Genomic DNA, 20004 nt, shown 5'->3' with positions numbered 1-20004 from the left:
GGAGACAGAGATTGGACAAGCACTAGGGCTCCCTGGTCAGTCAGTTTTGCCAAAAATATATGCTTTTTGGTATCTATCTAAGTTCACTAGGGATATCAGTCTATATTTTCTGTTTGTTGGGTATCTGTCTGGTTTAGGTATTAGAGTAATGCTGGCTTTATAGAGAGAGTTTAGAAGCATTCACTCTTTTTAAATTGTGTGAAATAATTTGAGAAGTGGTTTTAGTTCTTGACTGAAGTCACAGGTCATTGGAATACCATGCTGGGACAAATGGGAAACTAGCTCCCTCCTGGCTAGCCCTCATAGTGTTAGAAATCCCTATAGGAGCTGCTGGAAGAAAATGGTCACCAACAACATGAATAAGGAAGTAACCTTGCAGACTACAAAATTAATCAGCTGGAGAAGTAGTACACACTTGTGCAATAGTGGCACACAGCCTCTGTGGGTAACAAATGTTCTCTGATTGGACATGAGGCCTGCTCAGCAGGACAGAATTTATACCTGGTACTGGAAACCAAGTCATAATCCCATAGTCCAAAACCTCAGATCTCAGAGAGAAACCCCCACTGATCTCTAGGGAAGAGTGGGCTTGTACACTAAAAAAATCCCTCAAATAACTTTGCATACCCCCTTAACCCAAGCTGCTGTCACTCTTGGTTGGAGAATCTGCTCTATTTTACAGATGGAAGAAAAAACAAAGGAGAGCCAAGATCCACCAATTAGATAAAAAGATAACCAACAGCTCACCATGAGACTTGCCATCTCTTCTACATCTGCCAGGGCCCAGGATAAATTGCAGTTCCATGAATACTGCTCTTACTGCTGGGCTGACAACCAGCTCCAGGGTGATGCTCACAGAAATCAAAACCTACCAAAGCAGAAATCCAGGCTACAAGAACCCAACACTAAATCATACTGTCAACAGGCCTGCCATGGCTCAGATAACATTGCAGAAGAGGGATGAAAGATTGTAAGAGCCACAGAAAGGATAGGAATAGCCCCCTCATATTCCATAGGGACTTACTGAGACCTTCATGACCCCACAGTAAATCCCATAACCCTCCAGAGGAGAGTCCCAGGGCATGAGGGCAGAAATGAGAATATAATTTCCCAAATATGTGCATATATATATATATATATATATATATATATATATATATACATATATATATATATGTATTATTTTTCAATTCACCCAGTTAATTCTTCCAACAATTACATTGCTTATTGTAGGACCTGAAGTACATAGTTTAGGAAGTTCTGAACCATAACAGCAGCTAGAGAGACTGTACCAAGCAAAGCAGGCCTGGGCTGCTCCGGGAACACCCTTGAAGCAATACAAGCTCAAATGACACCTTCATGGTTCTGTATTGGCAAATGATCACACCTGACTTATGTGTGAAAAGAGGGAAAATGGCCATTACCTTTAGTTATGAAAATACATTTTACTTCTGTGGGCTTTAATAACAGAAATCCTGTACAATAACAGACTAGATAGGGTGGGGTGTATCTAGCAGAGGCACTTCTATGGCTGCTGATATTGACTTCTAATTGCTCAGCATGTCTCTGGTGACAAAGAAGACTTCACTGGGCCTTATGGGTCACTGACAGGATGTGTGGTCCAAGTGGAAAGTACTATACATAAATTCAGAAGTTTTTCCTTAAGGTATCAACTGGCAAACCTGATTTTTTTGTTATAATTTTCAAATACTTAAGCCCGTCAAAATACATTCTAAAATGTATGTTTACCCCTGTTGAGTAATACTGCTCTCACTCCTGGGTAGAAAACCTGCTTTTTGCAGCAGGTGGAATCAAAATGACAAGAAGATCAGGTCAAGAGTCTGTCACTGGATGACTCATCTCTATTCTAGCACACCTGCAGGGCCCAGGAAACAGTGCTGCTCTCGTGGCTAGCCAGAGACCTTCATCATGGAAATAGGGATATACAGAGGAGAGAAAAATCTCATCAAAGCAGAAAATAGGAGGCTTCCAAGAGCTGAGCATTAAAGAGATTTCTACCATACATCCCTAGGCTGAAGGAACATTGTGGAAAGGGGTGGAAAGAACATAAGAGATACAGGATGTGAAGGCATAATGTGAGAGGCATTGCCTGCCTAGTAGGTATTCACCATCCCACAGTGATTGCTAATAAACTCACTGAAGAGGGCCTTCAGTGGAATGGGTTGGGGGAGAGGAGACAAAAGAGAGCAAACTAGGTGCTAGAGAGATAGCTTAGCACTGAAGGCACATGCTTGCCAAGCCTAAGGACCCAGGTTCAATTCTCCAGGTCCCACATAAGCCAGATGCACATGGTGGTGCATACATCTGGAGTTCGTTTGCAGTATCTAGAGGCCCTGGAGCACCCATTCTCTCTCTCCTCCCACCATGTCTCAAATAAATAAGTAAATAAAAATAAATCTTAAAAAAGGAGGGCAACCTAAACAGAATATGACCAATTTGCAGTATGTTCATATATGAAAGTCCCCATAAAAATTATTTTGAATAAATTTAAAACATGGCATGCTTCAGGTTCCGTGAAAAACCCTGTCTCAAAAACATAAGGCAGAAAAGTGACAGAGGATACCACCTCCTCTGCTTCTACACATATACACATGGGGTGTGTGCATCTGTGCATACACATATGCATCTACACCCATACAGCACATTCATGTGCATGTGCATGTGCACACACACACACCACTACCACCACCATCACCACCATGCATATTACACCAAAAACAAAATGTATAAGGCCGGACGTGGTGGCACACACCTTTAATGCCAGCATTCGGGAGGCAGAGGTAGGAGGATCACCATGAGTTCATTCCATGTAAGCCTGGGCTAGAGTGAGACCCTACGTCAAGAAACAAAACAACAACAACAAAAAAAAATGTATAAGGATCAATATGAAGGAAAACTGTGAATGTAACTTTGGTGGACCATACTGCTTTTGTATTTTCTTTCTGAGACAGGCTCTCATGTAGCCTAGGCTGCCACTGAACTTGATCTGAAGCTGTGAATGATCCATCTGCCTCTACCACCAAAGAGCTAGGATTACCTGTGCACCATGAGCCCTGCCCTCTGTGGTGGTTTGAATCAGATACCCACCACAAACTCATGTGTCCTGAATGGTTGGTCCCCAGCTGGTAGCAATTTGGGAAATGGAGTCTTATAGCAGGAGGTGTGTCACTGGGGCAGACCTTGAGACATAAGCTACCAGTTTGCCAGTGCTAGTTGGCTCACATTTCTGCTGCCGTTTTTCACTTGCTGTGGCAGAGATGATGTCCAGCCTCTGCTCATTTCATGCTACACCTTCCATCATGAAGCTTCCCCTCAAGAATGTAAACCAAAATAAAAACTTTCCTATCAGCTTCCTTTGGTCAAGTACTCTGTTCCCACAGTGATAAGGTAATTGCAACACCTGCAAATATTCAGGGCCCTTGTTCAACTCTGTGCTGATACTTTATGTTGCCCACAAGACTGGCACCCTACCCTCTGGCTCCAGTGACTCCCCTCTCTTCAAAACCTACCTATTCTTACCAGTGTCTCTTTCATTCTGTCTCTCTCTAAGCAATGGATATATTCCAATCTGTTCATTTGACTGAGAGTCACTTTCCATATGTGTGCTAGGGTTGATGACCACGAGGTACTCTGATGCTCTTTCTTAGATGACACTGCTGTTTCGATAAGGGTTCTGATGACTCAAAACTAACCCCACACTGATAATAGCATTTCATGCACTGCTGCACCCAATATGTATATGCACTTCTCCTTGAAGGGATTGAGACAATTTCTGACCTCCCACAATCAGGGCACCACCAGCAGCTCTACCCATCAGTCTGACCAAAACCATGACTTAAAATAAAATACACCTCCCAAAATAAAAACAGCCCAAGAAGTAGGACATCAGCCCAGATAGTACCTAAGCATTTGTATTTCCAAAGGCTCAACATAGTCTTCACTGTTCTATACAGAGATATAAAAGCCACCTAAGTGAACAATGGCACCTTTCCAAATGCTCTCTGTGGTAGGGCATGACTGGCCAGGTGCTGGCTAACCTTGCCAGTTAGAGCTGGCTTTGCTGAAGCAGTTGCCTGAAATTGCCGGGAACAGATGGACTTTGAGGTGACTATAAGCCTGTCCTAAGGAGTGCCAAGTCAGGTACAGTGAGTACATTTTGTTATTTTCCAAACACTAAGGGAGAGCATAGATAACTGAAGTAACAGGGAAAGCTGCTGGTATGGAGAGGTGTTCCAAGAATAAACAAGGGAGAATTATAGAGAGCAATTACTTACCATGAAAGACCCAACATTTGTTCTCCTGCATGAAGACTGGGTAGGATATGGGCCCAAATTTGAGGCTTAGGGTATATGAACATCATCTAAAGAAATCATCTCAAGAATAGGTTCAAATTCTAATGCTCATGCTCATATAGAAATACTACTCTCACTTTTGGGTAGAGAGGCTTCTCTTTTCAGATAGTGGTGAACTCTGGGATGACTCAAAAGGCAATATAGTGTTGAAAAGAAGTGACAGGGGAGTGCTCAACACTGAGGTATCTCTATCACACCTTCCAAGGCTCAGGGTCCATTGCGGAAGAGGTGGTGGAAAGAATGTAAAAGCCAAAGGAAGGGTAAGACTCCGTCCAATACACTCTTCCAGACACTAAATGGCCTGGATATCCACAACCTCGCAATGCCTGGTGGTACCTACACAAGACCCTTATAATAGAAGGAAAAGATGATGACATCAGAGGGGAGGGAATATGATGAAGAGTACAGTTGTGAAGGAAAAAGTGAGGGAGAGGGAATTACCATGGTTCATTGTCTATAATTTTGGAAGTTGTCATTAAAATAAATAAAAGAATAAGCTAAAATTCTTCCAAGACTACCGTTGTTCAAAATGTCTTTTGATGAGCATCTTCTCCCCTTCCTCCAGGACATTTTGACCAGCCCTTTGTCCTCCCATGATATCACATGGCAAAAATAAATTCTAAAATCTGGTTAATGTTTGTAGGAGGACACAGCTACATGGGGATGTAGAGACAATGTATGTACTCCAGTCTACAGAAAGCCACCACCCTTCAAAGGCCAAGGTAGCCCAAACTGCTTCTGGACACAACAGCAGCACTGGAGCCAAAGCAAACTGGGAAAAACCACAGGCATCCATCTTCCTATGCATCCCCTAGGCTTCATGTCCCTGAAAATCAGCCCCGATGGGACCCATGCAGGCTTTGAGACACCTAGGATCATCTCCTCCAACTAAGACTGACCACAGCCCCAGAAGATGGAGTTCAAATGCTGAAAACTGTTTCAGACACTATTCTTTCCTGTATTCTGAGAAATATAAGAGCCATCATTGTAAGAAAAAAAGGGAGATACCAAGAATAAATACTCAAAAGGAAATGTCTCAGAATTCAAAGGTGTGTTACAGTCTCAGCTCAGACCCTTACATTATGCCTGATCTGCAAAATGTACTTAACAAAATCTGCATCACCTACTCACAGGCTGTCCTCAGCTCAGAAATGGTGCTCACAAAACTCTAACACAATATATACCCCGAGCTTCTCTATCACCTAACAGGTAAAAACTATGTGGCTCAAAGAAGTTAAATGGATGTTTCAATTGTCTGTTGTTTTAGTTTGGGCCTCCCAAGAAGTAGCTCTTGTAATGAACATTAAAATGCAAATAGGTTGTTTAAGACATGGAAGAAAAATTATCAGAAGAGTGGAAAGTGAACTGAAAGAAGTAAAGTAGCTAAGAATAATTCAGCAGTTCAACTATCACTTTGTGTACTTGGAAGTTAATTCCCTGAGAAAATCTAGTAATGAAGTGGAAGACAGTTATGTGGTTATCCCACCCCTGGAATAAGGGAACTGGGGTATTGACATGTCAGCTCCTGAGAGCCATTGGTTGAGCACTGCTTGGGCAGGTGCCCTTCCATGGTTGTTTAGAGAGAGCCTGCAGACAAAGCAAATTTGGCTCACAATTGGGAGTTACAGCGTACTGACAGTAAATCCCACTAGACACTTGTGGGGTATCACCATAGCTTTGACAGCTATAATCTGAAGAGCTAAGAACTGAACTCCAGAAGCCTGACATCCCATTCTCATATGTCTCTTAACACCTCCTTCAAGTTTTCTATCTATGCCAACTACTTCCTACAAAGGTTATGTTTCCCATACATGGTAACATTACTGAGTCAGAGCTGGGGAGTGATACCTCTTAAGCACATGGCCTTTACAGGCTTACCAAATACAAGGTCACTGGCACAAGAAGTCACAATTTGGCAGGCCTATTTCAAGGTCTACAAGGTCTGTTCTCTGGATATAAACCCAGGGATCCTTTGGCAGGAAGGAGAATAATGACTGCTGGAAGTAACAAAGCAACAAGTGTTTGTTTAAGTCCAACTGAGAGGACCATCAGAGAAAGAGAGGGTATAGGGTATTCAGTACCTAGCTCAAACAAACCTATAACCAATGAGCGTCCCTTCTGATTCACAGAAGCACACATCCATCCACGATCATGGACCAAAAGGCCAGAACCGGACAGGTCCAAGCAACGTGCCCATCCTCAAATACATAGAAGTGACCAAGTGCCCTGGGAACTGGATTGCATCCTTAGCTGGGAAGAAATAGGTACGGGGCTTTCTTCAACCAGACCCAACAAAAAATTGTCAGTGGGGCTAGGGAAATGGCTTAGTAGTTAAAGTGTTTGCCTACAAAGCCTAAGGACTTCAGTTCCATTCCCCAGGACCCTTGTAAACCAGATGCATAAGGTGGCACATGCGCCTGGAGTTCATTTGCAGTGGCAAGAGGCCCTGGCATGCCCACTCGCTCGCTCTCTCTCTCTCTCCCCCCCCCCTCATAAATAAATAAAATATTTTTTTTAATATTTTTAAAATGGTCAATAGATCACTATAGATCTTTCTGTCTAAAGCAATTCAGTTTTCATCACAGGGAAAGAAATCCTTCATGAAACATAAATGTGGTAAAGCTAAAAGGAGAGAAAATAGCCCTTCCCAAAACACTAAGGAAAATCCTTACCTCTTAGCTACAGACAGCCTGGTCTCATCAGTGCTGGATGGTATTAATTTTATGGTGCACAGTTGTTTACATTTTAACATCTATTAAATTGGGCTGTGTGATGTATGGATGGTGGCATCCAGTCTCTCACAGCCAAAAAATTATAGTGGAATTGTCAGGGTCTTCAAGCTCCAGGTTGGTCAGAGTTGTTATTTTCACTCATGTATCAAGTTCAGTTTGCTATCTACAATATCTTGAAAGTAGAGGGCAAGAGCTATGAATGCAACTTAGTGAGAGAGTGTTTTCCTAGAATGCATGAGGCCTCAGGCTCAATATCTATCACCACACATACACACACACACACACACACACACACACAAAAAAAAGAATAAAAAGAGTAGCAAGATGTTCATAATTATTGAACTTAGATAGTGGCTTGATGGGACTTAATTATCCTATTCTTTCCACACTTTTTATACTTAAATACTTTCATACCATAAAGGAAAAACTCTTCAAAAGTATACACTGCTTCAACACTGAAATGATCTTTCAGAAACAGGAAAAAAATAGAACTGCAGGGCATTGATCTGAAATTAGGAAAACAAACATTTGACATGGAGAGAATAATTACAATTTTAACATTGCCTAGTGAGTGGAGCAATGTAACAATTAATTCCTGAGACTAAAGGCAGAAAAGAGTGCCTAGACCTTTGGACTTTCTTAAAGAAACTTTGAAGCAATGTGACCTGGTGATGGGTCATACAAGACTATTATGAAGTTCTTATGCCGAAACTAGTCATGGTGGTTCACATCTGTAATCTCAGTACTAATCCTCAAGAAGATGATGCAGGAAGAGCACCACAAGTTCAAGGCCAGCACGGGTGATGTAGTGAGTTCCAGGTCATCCTGGGCTACAGTATGAAACCTGATCTTATATGACAAACAAAAGATCTTAATTTATGATTTAAATGATACAAAAAAAATTAGAGTATTTTCCCATGTGGTAGTTTGAATATATGGCCCCAGAGACACAGACTTGAATTTTGAGTCTGCAGTGGGAGAAGCCCTACTGGAGAAGAGGTGTTAACTGGGGGTAGATATTGAGGTGTGTTTGGGGGTGAACTGGAATCCCAGCTCAATGGTATGGAGAGAGCAGTTTGAGCTCTGGTGGTTTGTGCTTGCTGGTGTTGGGGTTTGCTTGCTGCAATTGTTTCTCCTGGCTTGGATCTATAAATGTGAGACAATGTCTTCCACCACCAATGGAGTTTCCCATGTATTGTGTAAACCTGAAATAAACCCCTTCTTCACATAATCTGCATCTGGTTGGCTGTTTGTCCCAGCAACACAAAGCTGACTGCACCATCCTGCTATCTTATCATATTCAAATATAAACTATTCCCATGTTGGCTATCTGGTACAAACTTAGAAATACACATATTTAAGAGATGAAAATTACACATTCACTAAAGTCCCTGTAACACAAAAGCTCATATTTAACTATAAGAAATGTTTTAATAGAAAACAGTACAGTGCTGAGGCTGAGACCACGGGCTCTGGAACCCAGGGTTTATCACCTGCCATGCAAACTGTTCTGGGCCTCCCTCTGTGCACAATGAGAATAATGCAGGAACATCCAGAATAAGATGGTGTGGAAATTCAAGGAAATGGCACATAAAACTAACACCTGGCACAAAGGTATTTTCCAATAAACTATTAACTACAGATGAGACAGTAAGGAACATTGTTTATTCCTGGTGAGGAGATCAATGGGTAAGAGAAGGGGAAGTTCGAGCAGGGACAGGGAATAGCAGAAGCCTTTCCTGAAATCTGATGTGTACTTACAAGAGCAGATGTTAAAGGTGCAACTGATAAAAGAGGGCAGGAAAGGTCTTGAAAGAGTAACTCTCCCAGAAGTTGAAGAATCAAGTTAAACACTGTGGATCACCACAGGTCATGCAATGTGGAGCTAGGCTCTCTTATTTTTAGATGTCAAAGACAGCAAACTAATCTCCTCTTGGGGACCAAGTCTGATGAACTGAAGTGTTGTTCTGAGAAGGATCAGGTAGGGTCACTAGGCTCTTCAGAAAGCAGAACTGGGAAGGATTAGTGGCTTCTGCTCTGAGCACCAGAGGATGAAGCCACAGCACACAAATAGTATTTCAGCCACCTTGGCTGTGTGCCAGGCAGTATCCCCATGATATCAGAAATGCAGTCAAAATGAAAAAGGCTTCAACATACAAAATCCCTGTGTTCCACCCAGCTTATCCAGGCCCACAGAATGCGGCTTGAGGTCATAAAAGTAGATTGGATTTGAACAACTAATTCAGTCAAGCTGTGCCTTCAACGAGGTTTGCAACATAGGAATTCTCTAGCCCAAATAAACACCCAACAGACATCCAGGAAATTTTCAGGCAATGAAAAGTATAGATATTCCATCTATAGGCAGGAAATCAGAAGCAAACAAATAAATTAAAAGGTGTAAACTCAGTATTGAAACTCAGCATGAAAACTGTCACTTTAAATGTGTAGAGGGAGTAGTCTCAGAGCTCAGATAGACCTAAGCAATCATTACTTTCACATCTCTTACTGTGCAACAGAAGAAACTGAGGACCAAAATTATCCCGAGTGTCAGAGGCAGGGACCCACTTTGGAAGGGCTGGGATCTTTCAAGCCCAGGCTTCTCTCCTACTGATGGCAATGAAGGGAGGGGTGAGGGCTACACAAAACCCAGGAGAAAACTAGAACAATTGGGAATTCTCTGCCCAGAGAACATGAACTCAAATGAATGAATGAATGAATGAAATGAAATGAACAAGCAACTACCCTCCACCACATTAGAACCATGCAGGTATGTTTACTTTGAAACCAAGCCAGAGGAATTTTAAAATTGCATTTATGAGAGCCCTATTCATTTATCAACATGCTGCAGAATAGGTTCTAGACTATGTGACCTCACAATGAAGGAATCATAGCACTCATTTCCACTTGAAGGATTCCCCAAGATGACCCCAGGGCCCCGGGGCATACAGAGTGACATTATGCACTTTCTCTAGAAGATGCTTTTTTAAATATAAAGATGCTACCTTTTGCATATGGATGTGTGTAGTGTGTGTAAATGTATGTGTATTTGTGTTTATGTGGACATGTGTGTATGGGTGTGTGTTCATGTGCATGCAAGCCAAAGGTTGACATCAGGTGTCTTCCTCAGTCATTGTTCCCCTTACTTTTTGAGTCAGCATCTCTCACTGAAACCAGAGCTTACCAATTCAGCTAGATAAACCAGCCAGCAAGACTAAAGGATTTTCTAGCCTCCACCTCTCCAGAGCTGGGATTACAAGTATATGTCACCACATCCAGATTTTACATAGGTACTGGGGGTCCAAACTCACCTCTTAATGTTTACACAGCAAGCACTTTACCCATTGAATATTGTGAAGGAATGCCTTTTTCTCATGTTCATTAGTAATCATCCCATTTGTAAGGTTTACATATGTTGTTATGAGTAGCTTTAATTTATTCCCTTTTCATGCTGGATAAGATTCCAGGGAATGCATGAATTATAATTTATTCTTTCAGTCTTCTATTAATAGAAACAGGTTTCATACAGTTCAGGATAATTAAGAAAAAGGTTGTAATGAACATTGTATGTATTGACCATAAAGGTATACATCCAAACAAAGATTCCTGGGTGTTTATTGGGGTAATCTGTGGTGTTCACACCATTCTATGTTCCTATCAGCACAAATGAGAATGTCTACTACTCCTCACTTCCACCAACCCTTGGCATTTCAAAGTGTTCAATTCCAGCCATTCTGATGAGCTTGTCATGATATTCTTTGGTGATTTGATTTCCTTGCTCACTAATGACGCTGACTTCCCATCTACTTATTGGCCATTTGTATTTCTTTCCAATGAAGAGTTCATAGAAATCCTCTAGCAATCTTTCTTTTGAACAATTTGGCTTCTGGTAGGCTTGAGTGTGTTGTTTACATGGCTTGGTCTTTTGAACCATCTATCTTTTGATGGACGTGAGCAAGCTGTTCCCATGGCTAAAGCATACATTTTTTGTGATGTTGAGTGCTGTTCTCTGTGGCTTCACTTCCCTTTCATGTGTCTGGTGGAAAACAAGGTCTTAGCTTTGACATAATTGAATTTATCAGTTTTTCCTCTAGAGTTAATACTTTGGGGGTCTTATTTAAGAATATGGGGCTGTAGAGATGGCTCAGTGGTTAAAGGTGCTCCTTGCAAAGTCTACTTGCCCAGGCTTGATTCCCCAGGGCCCATGAAGCCAGATGCAGAAAGTAGCACATGTGTCTAGAGTTCATTTGCAGTGGCAGGAGTCCCTAGTGTGACCATTTTCTCATTCTCTCTCTCTCTCTCTCTCTCTCCTCTCTCCTCTCTCTCTCTCTCTTCCTCAAATAAATAAATATTTTAAAAAGAAAAACCTTGCCACAAGAATATGAAGACATTATTTTGTGTTCACGTCCAAAAGATTCTAGTAGTTTCTTTCACATTTAGGTCTTTCATCCTGACATTAACTTGAAAATACCTCTAACTTACTTGTACAATCATAATGGAGAGGGGAGCATGATGATTTTGAGCCCTAATTTAGTGGTCAGCTGCCTGTGTTTATTTCAGTCATGACTAAGCAAGCCACACATCATCTGTGCTACTAAGGGAACCTACTTTTACTTCTCTGTGCCTTGATTTCCATAACTGTAAAAGTACCTATGTTATAGAGGCTTTATGAATGTTTTTAAAAAAACTAAAGATAGGGCTGGAGAGATGGCTCAGCAGTTAAGCGCTTGCCTGTGAAGCCTAAGGACCCCGGTTCGAGGCTCAGTTCCCCAGGTCCCACGTTAGCCAGATGCACAGGGGGCGCACGCGTCTGGAGTTCGTTTGCAGAGGCTGGAAGCCCTGGCGCGCCCACTCTCTCTCTCTCCCTCTATCTGTCTTTCTCTCTGTGTCTGTCACTCTCAAATAAATAAATAAAAAATTTAAAAAAAAACTAAAGATAGATCTTTCATATGACCCGAGTATACTACTGTTAGGAATTTAGCCAAAAGATTCCAACTCAACATATCACAGAATTCCTTACACATCAATATGTTTTGTAGCACTAGTCACAACAGCTAAATGATGGAAGCAACCCAAGTATCCAACCATACAGAAATAGATAAAGAAAATGTGGATTTTTTTTTCCATAATGGAATTGTTTAACCATAAAGAAGAACAAAAGTTATTTCATTTGCTGGAAAATGAGCACAACTGGAGATAATCATATTGAGTGAATCAAGCCAGTCTCGGAAAGACGTATTTTTCTCATGTGTGGTTTTATACAGCTATATAAAATTCTGTATGTATATATGACATGAAAGTACACATGAAGCTGTCTAAAGAGATAACAGAACTAACAGGAAGGGGAGGGGCACAGGAAGGGAGGATGGAAGAATATAAGGGGAATATGATTGGGAACACTGTACCTGAGTGAAAATTTAAAAACAATAAAACAAAATAAAAATATTAATTCTTCTCTCAGCTGCTCCATTCCCCACAGTCATCCTTGCCACCCTCTAACAACAATGGAGAAGCAAGATCCCATGGCAGTCCAGGCTGTTGCAATCAATAATTTGCCTGGGGAGCTTCCTTCACTGTGTGATGTTCTTGCTTGTGTCGATATTTATATGCTTCACTTGCCATCCGCAGGCATCTCAGCCTCCTACCAGGAGGATGCTCCCACTCCTGTCCACATTAAGATCAGAGGAATGTGGGATCAATTCTCCCTGGACGTTTCCTGTGCTCCCTGGGAAGCTAAACAGCCATGAAAGTGATAACAAGGAGAAAAACGTCCTCATCTTTTGTCAATCTAAGATGCCCATTTTGTGGGATATTGCACTCTCTGTTTGTATCTTTCCTGTAATTCAGTGCTCCTTCCAAGACAATAAAAGTAGCTTTAAGTCAGAGAAGGAAAGAAGCTAGGACCTGTTAGAAGAATTCTATTATCAGTACTTTATATATGATGTTTCATGTGATAGTCTCAAAAAGTGAGAGAGAGTGTCTGGGGAAATAGCTCAATTGGTAACATGTTAGCCTTGCCATCATGAAGACATATGAGTTTCACTCCCAGCACACACATGAAATGCTGTACATGATGGCACACACCTATAATCCTAATACTAGGGAGGAATTACCAGTATAGCATAACTTCTAAGCTCCAGGCCAATGAGAGAACTTATTGCAAATAAATGTGGGTGGTACACCTACAGATGACACCCAAGATTGTCCTCTGGCCTCCACATACATGTACACAGTTGTATACACATACACACACCTGCACACATGTACACTATATAAATACCCAACTACATGCACATACGTGCACACATATAAGAACACATAAATAAACATATATACAAACAATACCTGCATACACTTGTGCACATATACACAAACACACATACACACCACACACACACACCCAGGCAAAAAGAACAAAGTGTGATAAAGTGCAAAAATGCTAGAAGTGCTGGTACTCAGAACAGTGATTTTCTGATTTCCCATGAGAAGACTGTGTCATCCAGCCTCACGCAGGGACACCACTAGTAACCTTACTAAGAACAACTGAGTTCCACCATGTTAATCATGCCACAATTTTTGTGCTTGTTTCATCTGTTCACTTCATCTACCCTCTGGTCACTTCTTCTCCTGCCAGCCTCAGAGCTGTTTGTCTAGTGACTGCCAATACAAAGAAAGGCTGGTTGCCCACCACAGATCTGGGACCTGAAAGCTCATGCCCATACTCATGCCATGATTTTCTCTTAGGAATGCAGCATATAAAATTCCTTCTCTGGCACAAACATTCATCAAATACTAATTATAAGTCAGTTTCTATGTACTTGTGCATGTATACCCACAAGCAAGAACAGACAAATAATGATGATGATTGATCATTTTAGACAGTTGGATAACAAAATATGTATAATTGAAATAGATTATTGGGGAGTGGTTCAGTGGCTAGCATACTTATGCAAGCATGAAGATTTGAATTTGATCTCCAATTCCCACATAAAATCCCAGCACTGAGAGGATCCGTGGAGCTCACTGGCTAGCCAGACCAGCTGAATGACTAGTCAATAAGCTCTAGATTCAGCAAGAGGCCTTGTCTCAAAAAATAAGGTGGGTAGGAACAGAGGAAAACACCAACATCAACCCCTGGCTTCCAACTCACATGCACATACACATGCATTTTCACACACACACACACACACACACACACACACACACACACACATATCCACACACATACAAACATATATACATACATATATTTGAACAAATAAAATCCAAAAATAATATAATAAAGTAGAACATAATATAAGTTTTATCTAACCCAATTATTTTTCATCAACTTAACTACTTTGGGAGAAGTCCATTTTTCAATGATGCAAAAATCTGGGACACTTTCTACAATTTTTAGGAATTCACTTAAATAAACAATTTCTAGCCCAAGTCTTTTAACAGCCCACTGGACTCTAAACTCTCTGGTCCAGTGGTCCTGGCTAAGTGGTTCCTGCAGTTCTCAGACTACACAGCCAAGGCCTGGCATCCAACAAGAGATCTTCATCAAACACTGGTACAGGTGAATGAATTGGATCAGTTGACAATCTTTGGTCCACAGGTAGGCCCCACCCTGGGCCAGTAATCACCAGAAATAAGAATTAACACCCCCAGGCTACAGAGAACCAGGCCAACAGGTTCAAGTTTGAAAGTTAACTTAGACTTAATTAGGCAGAAATGTCGACTCAGACATTTCAGAAAGTATTTATGTAGCATGAGTTAAAACTAGATTCTTTCTTCACAATCTTTAATATAGGGCTTCAGAGGCAGCAACTGTTCAATAAATGCTAACTGATTACACATTTGAAATCTAGATAATTCTAGCAACCCAATTCCTCCTTTGCTGTGTATTGATCAACCAAGACCAACAGCCAATACATACATATGCACATCCATATTGTCACACCCTCAGCCTATGACTTCACATCTGCATGGACAGAGTATCTGATATAGGACCAGATCTAATTCTGAAAAGTTCCTGCAGGAATTCTTTCTCTCCAAAGCATCTGAGTTTGCCAATATTACTGAAAGGTGTGTCAATGGCTACTGCCTCATCCTTTACTCAAGAGGATATAAAGAGGTACTTCATGTATCAGGAATATAAGAGTGCCAGCCCTAGTGCATGGGGCCCCCCCCAGATTGCTGGACTCCTACTTCAGCCTGATCCTTCTTTCCCTTTACAGTGTTTTAAGAAAATGCTGAAACAACCCTGAAGACAGCCCAGAAATGACTCAGTAGTCAGATAGGAAGGTGAGATATGGACCTATACTCCCTAAGTGATTTATATAGAGAGGAAAGGAAATTTCTCAGAATAATTTCTGGCTATCTACTTGTCAGTCATCACAAGCTTGATACTATCACTTATCCAACTGCCAAGAAAAAGTGGATAGTACAATAAACTAATCCTTACCCTTTAGGAACTACTATGAACTGAATTGTATGCTCCCCTCCTGACTCCTAACACCTCAAAGTATACATGTATTTAGAGACAAGGCCTTTGAAAGTATTAGCAGTTAACTGTGGTACTGCACACCAACAACCCCAACACTTGGAAGGCTGAGTCCCAGGCCATGGAAGATCAAGAGTTCAAGGCCAGCCTGAACTACATAGTGAAAGTCTGTCTCAACCTCCTTATTACAAAGGGAATTGTGGTAAAATGCACTATGTGGGTATGGAGCATGATTCAACTTGATTAGTGTCCTTATAAGAAAAATAAATTAAGACCCAGTGACAGAGAAAGGACCATGTGAAGACACTGGAAGATTTTGACATATAAGCCAAAGTATTACAAACAAAGTCAACCCTGTCATCTTGAGTTAGGACTTCTAGACTCCAGAACTGTGAGAAAATTAGTTCCTATTTCTTAAACCATTCACTCAGTGGTCCTTTGTTATGACAACCCCAGCAAACTAATATGGGCAACAAAGAGTCTAGGATTAACTATGATGATACACACCAATGTTCAGCATCAAAATGGGTACCAGGGGTAAAGGTTCACAGTGACTGAAGAACAGAGAGTATTAGGAAGACAGTGCAGCTCTTCACAGTGTGCTTATGATTCCCAGTGTCTCTGCACCTGCTCTCTGCTGCATAACAAACCACCTCAAATTTAGCAGCTTAAAGTAGCAATCATCCATCTGACCACAGCTCTGGGGACAGTTACCTGGACAAAGAGCTTCTGAGCAGGTAATGTTGCTGCTGCTTTCTGCAGAGCTCACTCACAGCTGCAGTGAACTGGCCATGTGTCCAGATGAAGACTGGGAATCAGCCCCATTCATTTGTCTGGCAGCTGGTGATAGCTATTGGCTGTGGGGCCTTGATGCTCAGGCTCCAGCAGGCTAGGCAGAACTGCTTTCCATGGTGGTGTCCAGACAGCATTCCAAAAGGGTAGCAGAAACCTCAAGGCTCTTTGAAGACTACATTTAGAAGTCTTCTGATTTCATTTCTAATGCATTCACTTGCTGTTATGGAACCATAGGACCAGATTCAATGAGAAGAAAATTAAACCCATTTCTTGATGGAAAGAGCAGTATGTCCCAGTGGCAAGATGTACATACACAGGGCAGGATATAATGTGCAATCATTTTTACCCACATTCAACATGTTCTGTTTCAACTATCAAGACCATTTCCACAGTTACAAAGCAAGGGTTGCTCCATCTCAGGGAATCAGAAGACAAGATCATACTCATGGTTGATTCACCCATCCATTCCACAACTGGGGCTTGCTAGCTGGCAAGTATAACCTGATTGACAAGCTCCAGGCAAATGAGCGACCTTGTCTCAAAAATAAAATAAACAACAGGTAGACAGCATTTGTAAGATTGTTCTCTGGCCAACACCTATACATAAACACATTTAAACAAGCACACAATACAGGCCCAATCAATGGAGCCATGGACTGTAGAGTGGAATCTCTAAAACATCAGGCAGAAATAAATCATCTCTCCTCATATCAATTCTGCCATGTGTTGGGTTTCAGCAATATAAAAACTAACCCAGAAGCCACAATGTCTTGGACATCCAGGTTAAGAATAGGAAGAGAAGGGCTGGGGAAATGATTTGATGAGTTAAGTGCTTGTCATACCAGCATGAGGGCCTGAGTTAATATCCCAGTACTCATGTAAAATCTGGAAGTTGAAGCATGATTTCAGGCAAATCCTAGTATGGGGGAGGTGGAGTCAGGAGGAACCCTAGGGCTTGCTGGCTAGCTATTCTAGCTGAATCATCAGTTTCAGATTCAGTGTGAATCCATGTCTCCAAAAATAAGGCAAACAGCAATTGAAGAAGACATCTGACATCGACCTCTGCCTCCACATGCATATACACACATATGAACATACATACACATACATACATGCACAGCACACACACATGCACAAAATAGTAGTAAGAAAATTCCTGAACCTATTATTTTTCTATGTATCTGAATAATCATTCACAAGCAATTAGAGCTTAATTACTATTCAAAGCTAGAGATAGGTGCTAATGTAGAGCTCTACCATTTATAATCTGCTCTTGAATGAATAAAACATTGGTAATAAGCATATTAATGCTGGCATGTAAATGAGAGTGTCAGAGGAAGTTCAAACTCCATGGAAACAAGCTATCCTCCTCAACATTGTCTTGTCCTTAATATCGTATTGTAGTCATGGCAAAAGGGCTCCTATCTCCTATGGATATAATCACAAGTTTCAAACGAACAAAGCAAAAATTAATGAGTTTTCTTTTTCTTTAAGTGGCTTACAAAAGCTTCAAACAGCTCTTCCCTCATCAGATCATCTCTGCCAGGAATTTCAGGCTCATAACTTTCATTCCACTGGGTTCACCTCACAGAATAAGACTTGTTTATAGAATGGCTTTTATTACTTCTCTTACTGAAAAATGTATGCACACTTCAAAGTTTAAGAAAAAAATTAATAAAGGCACAAAGAAACCAGTTAACATCACTGATAAATTCCTAGCTGGAAAAACAAAGATTAAAAACTCAAAGCCTTCCTTCTAGTCTTGCAGACTCTAAAAAATTTGTAAATGAAAAATGACTTTTACTAAGAACCCAAACTACCACACATCAGGGTAAAGCTCCATAATTAGTGGCAGAAGCAAAGATAGAAGACATTCTCTGGCTACCAAATTGGCAAGATCAGAAATGAATGGTGCCATAAAGATCCTATGTCTTTCATTAAGGCTTAAAGCTGAGAGACTTTATTTATAAGGAGATTCTAAATTCCAGGCCCGTCTCACCTGACTGTCCTTGATGAAAGTAGTCTGTTTGTCATGTTAATGAAGAGAAAAGTTCCAAGTTCCACAAAGACTTTTTTCCACAGATGAAGGGGAAAGGAAGATGTTGCTGTTCAGGGGAAAAACTGAGGTGAATCCTGAAACCCTCTTCTTCACTGTTAGGACCAGCCAGCCTGAGGTCAGGATAACCGCAGAGCTGCTGCATGGAGCTGACTTGCAGCCCGGCTACTTGGCAGTGTCAGAATCCACAGAGGGCTGGCACACATACAGCCCAGAGTTTCTGCTTTTTAATAGAGAGAGGGAGTTGTGCACATGTGTGCACACGCATGTGTGTGTAAGCCAGAGGACAACCTCTCATGTTGTTTCTCAGGAACACTATCCATGTTTCTTTTTTTATACAGGTTCTCTCTTTAGCCTGGAACTCAGGACTATCCTGGCTGGCTCCCCTGTGCTAGGATTACAAGTGCACACTACCATTCCCTGCGTTTCTACATGGTTACTGGGGGTCGAACTCAGGTCCTCCTGCTTGCAAAGCACACACTTTACGAAGTTAGCTATTTCCTTACCAGCCCACAAACTGCATTATAACAAGTCACTGGGTGATTGAGGGTAGCAGGACCACACTTGAAGAAACAATGATCTATCCTGCCCCTTGCAATTTTTAACAAAGATGTTCAGAACTCAGACTGGGAGTCAGACAGACCTGACACTTATTCCTAATTCTATACATTTATCACTGTATGAACTTGAGCCAGTGACTTAATTCATCTGAGCTTCTATTTCCTCACAGTGAAATAGAAATAATTGCAAGGGTGTTCTAATAAATGAATCACATAATGTATGAAAGTTAAGCACATTGTCTAGCTCATAATAAACACTCAATACATGATTATTAGTCTTTCTATTCAAGTCCCATCTCAATATCCTGCTGGAATCTTTCTGCACCTGTTCATATTGATCTCCCAGGCTTCTAAAATGTTGGCTCACTCTCTTTCTTTCCAACCTAGCCCGGTAACAAAAAGCCACCCCCAAACCTCCCTCCTCGGCTAGCAGGTGGCCACTGGCCAAACTAATCCTCTGCTGCCACCTTGTGGTCCTCACTCATCTAACACCGTGGAGGCTAACCTGGCCAAAAGTAGCGGGGAACAGAGCGTAAGAAAACAGTCGGAGCTGGCCCCACACAGGCTGCTCAGTGGGTATGAGCATGGGGGACGGGATGAGTGATCAACTAGGGCAATACAAATCCTGACAGCTACAAAAAGACAGAAAGAAACTTCGAACACGACCAGGAAGTCAGGAACGTTATCCAACGAGTATTCACAGACAAGGGACTTGATCTTCCCACTCACCTGAAACAAAGGCAGTGCCTTTCTGAGCAGGGCCCCCGGCTGTGTAGACTTTTCTGAGGACTCCTGGGATCTCAGAGAATATCCTTTCTGATTTCACTTGCTGCTAAGGTTGCCTTAGGAACCCAACAGCCCCGTTTTGTAACCATAGTGCCCGTTTCTAATAACCTCTCATCGTAACAAGTCTTTTGTACAGCAATTCAGTTCTTTAGCAGAGAAAGAGTCATGACACAGACATGCAGAAAATAAATACCCGAGAGCATTTGTCTTTTATTCT

The 20004-nt window shown here is 41.5% G+C and overlaps 1 long non-coding RNA gene across 1 annotated transcript in view; it reads right to left on the bottom strand.

Annotated features, from left to right (window-relative positions):
* Window positions 1–19785, bottom strand: part of LOC123461463 — a 42106-nt gene extending 22321 nt beyond the window's left edge. Inside the window, exon 1 of the long non-coding RNA XR_006637707.1 lies at window positions 19731–19785. This is a non-coding gene — a long non-coding RNA (uncharacterized LOC123461463). The remainder of the gene's footprint in view (window positions 1–19730) is intronic.
* Window positions 19786–20004: the final 219 nt, after the last annotated feature.

This window comes from Jaculus jaculus, chromosome 6 (genome assembly GCF_020740685.1).
Source record: "Jaculus jaculus isolate mJacJac1 chromosome 6, mJacJac1.mat.Y.cur, whole genome shotgun sequence".
Lineage (NCBI taxonomy): Eukaryota > Metazoa > Chordata > Mammalia > Rodentia > Dipodidae > Jaculus > Jaculus jaculus.
This window is presented reverse-complemented; position numbering and strand designations above follow the sequence as displayed.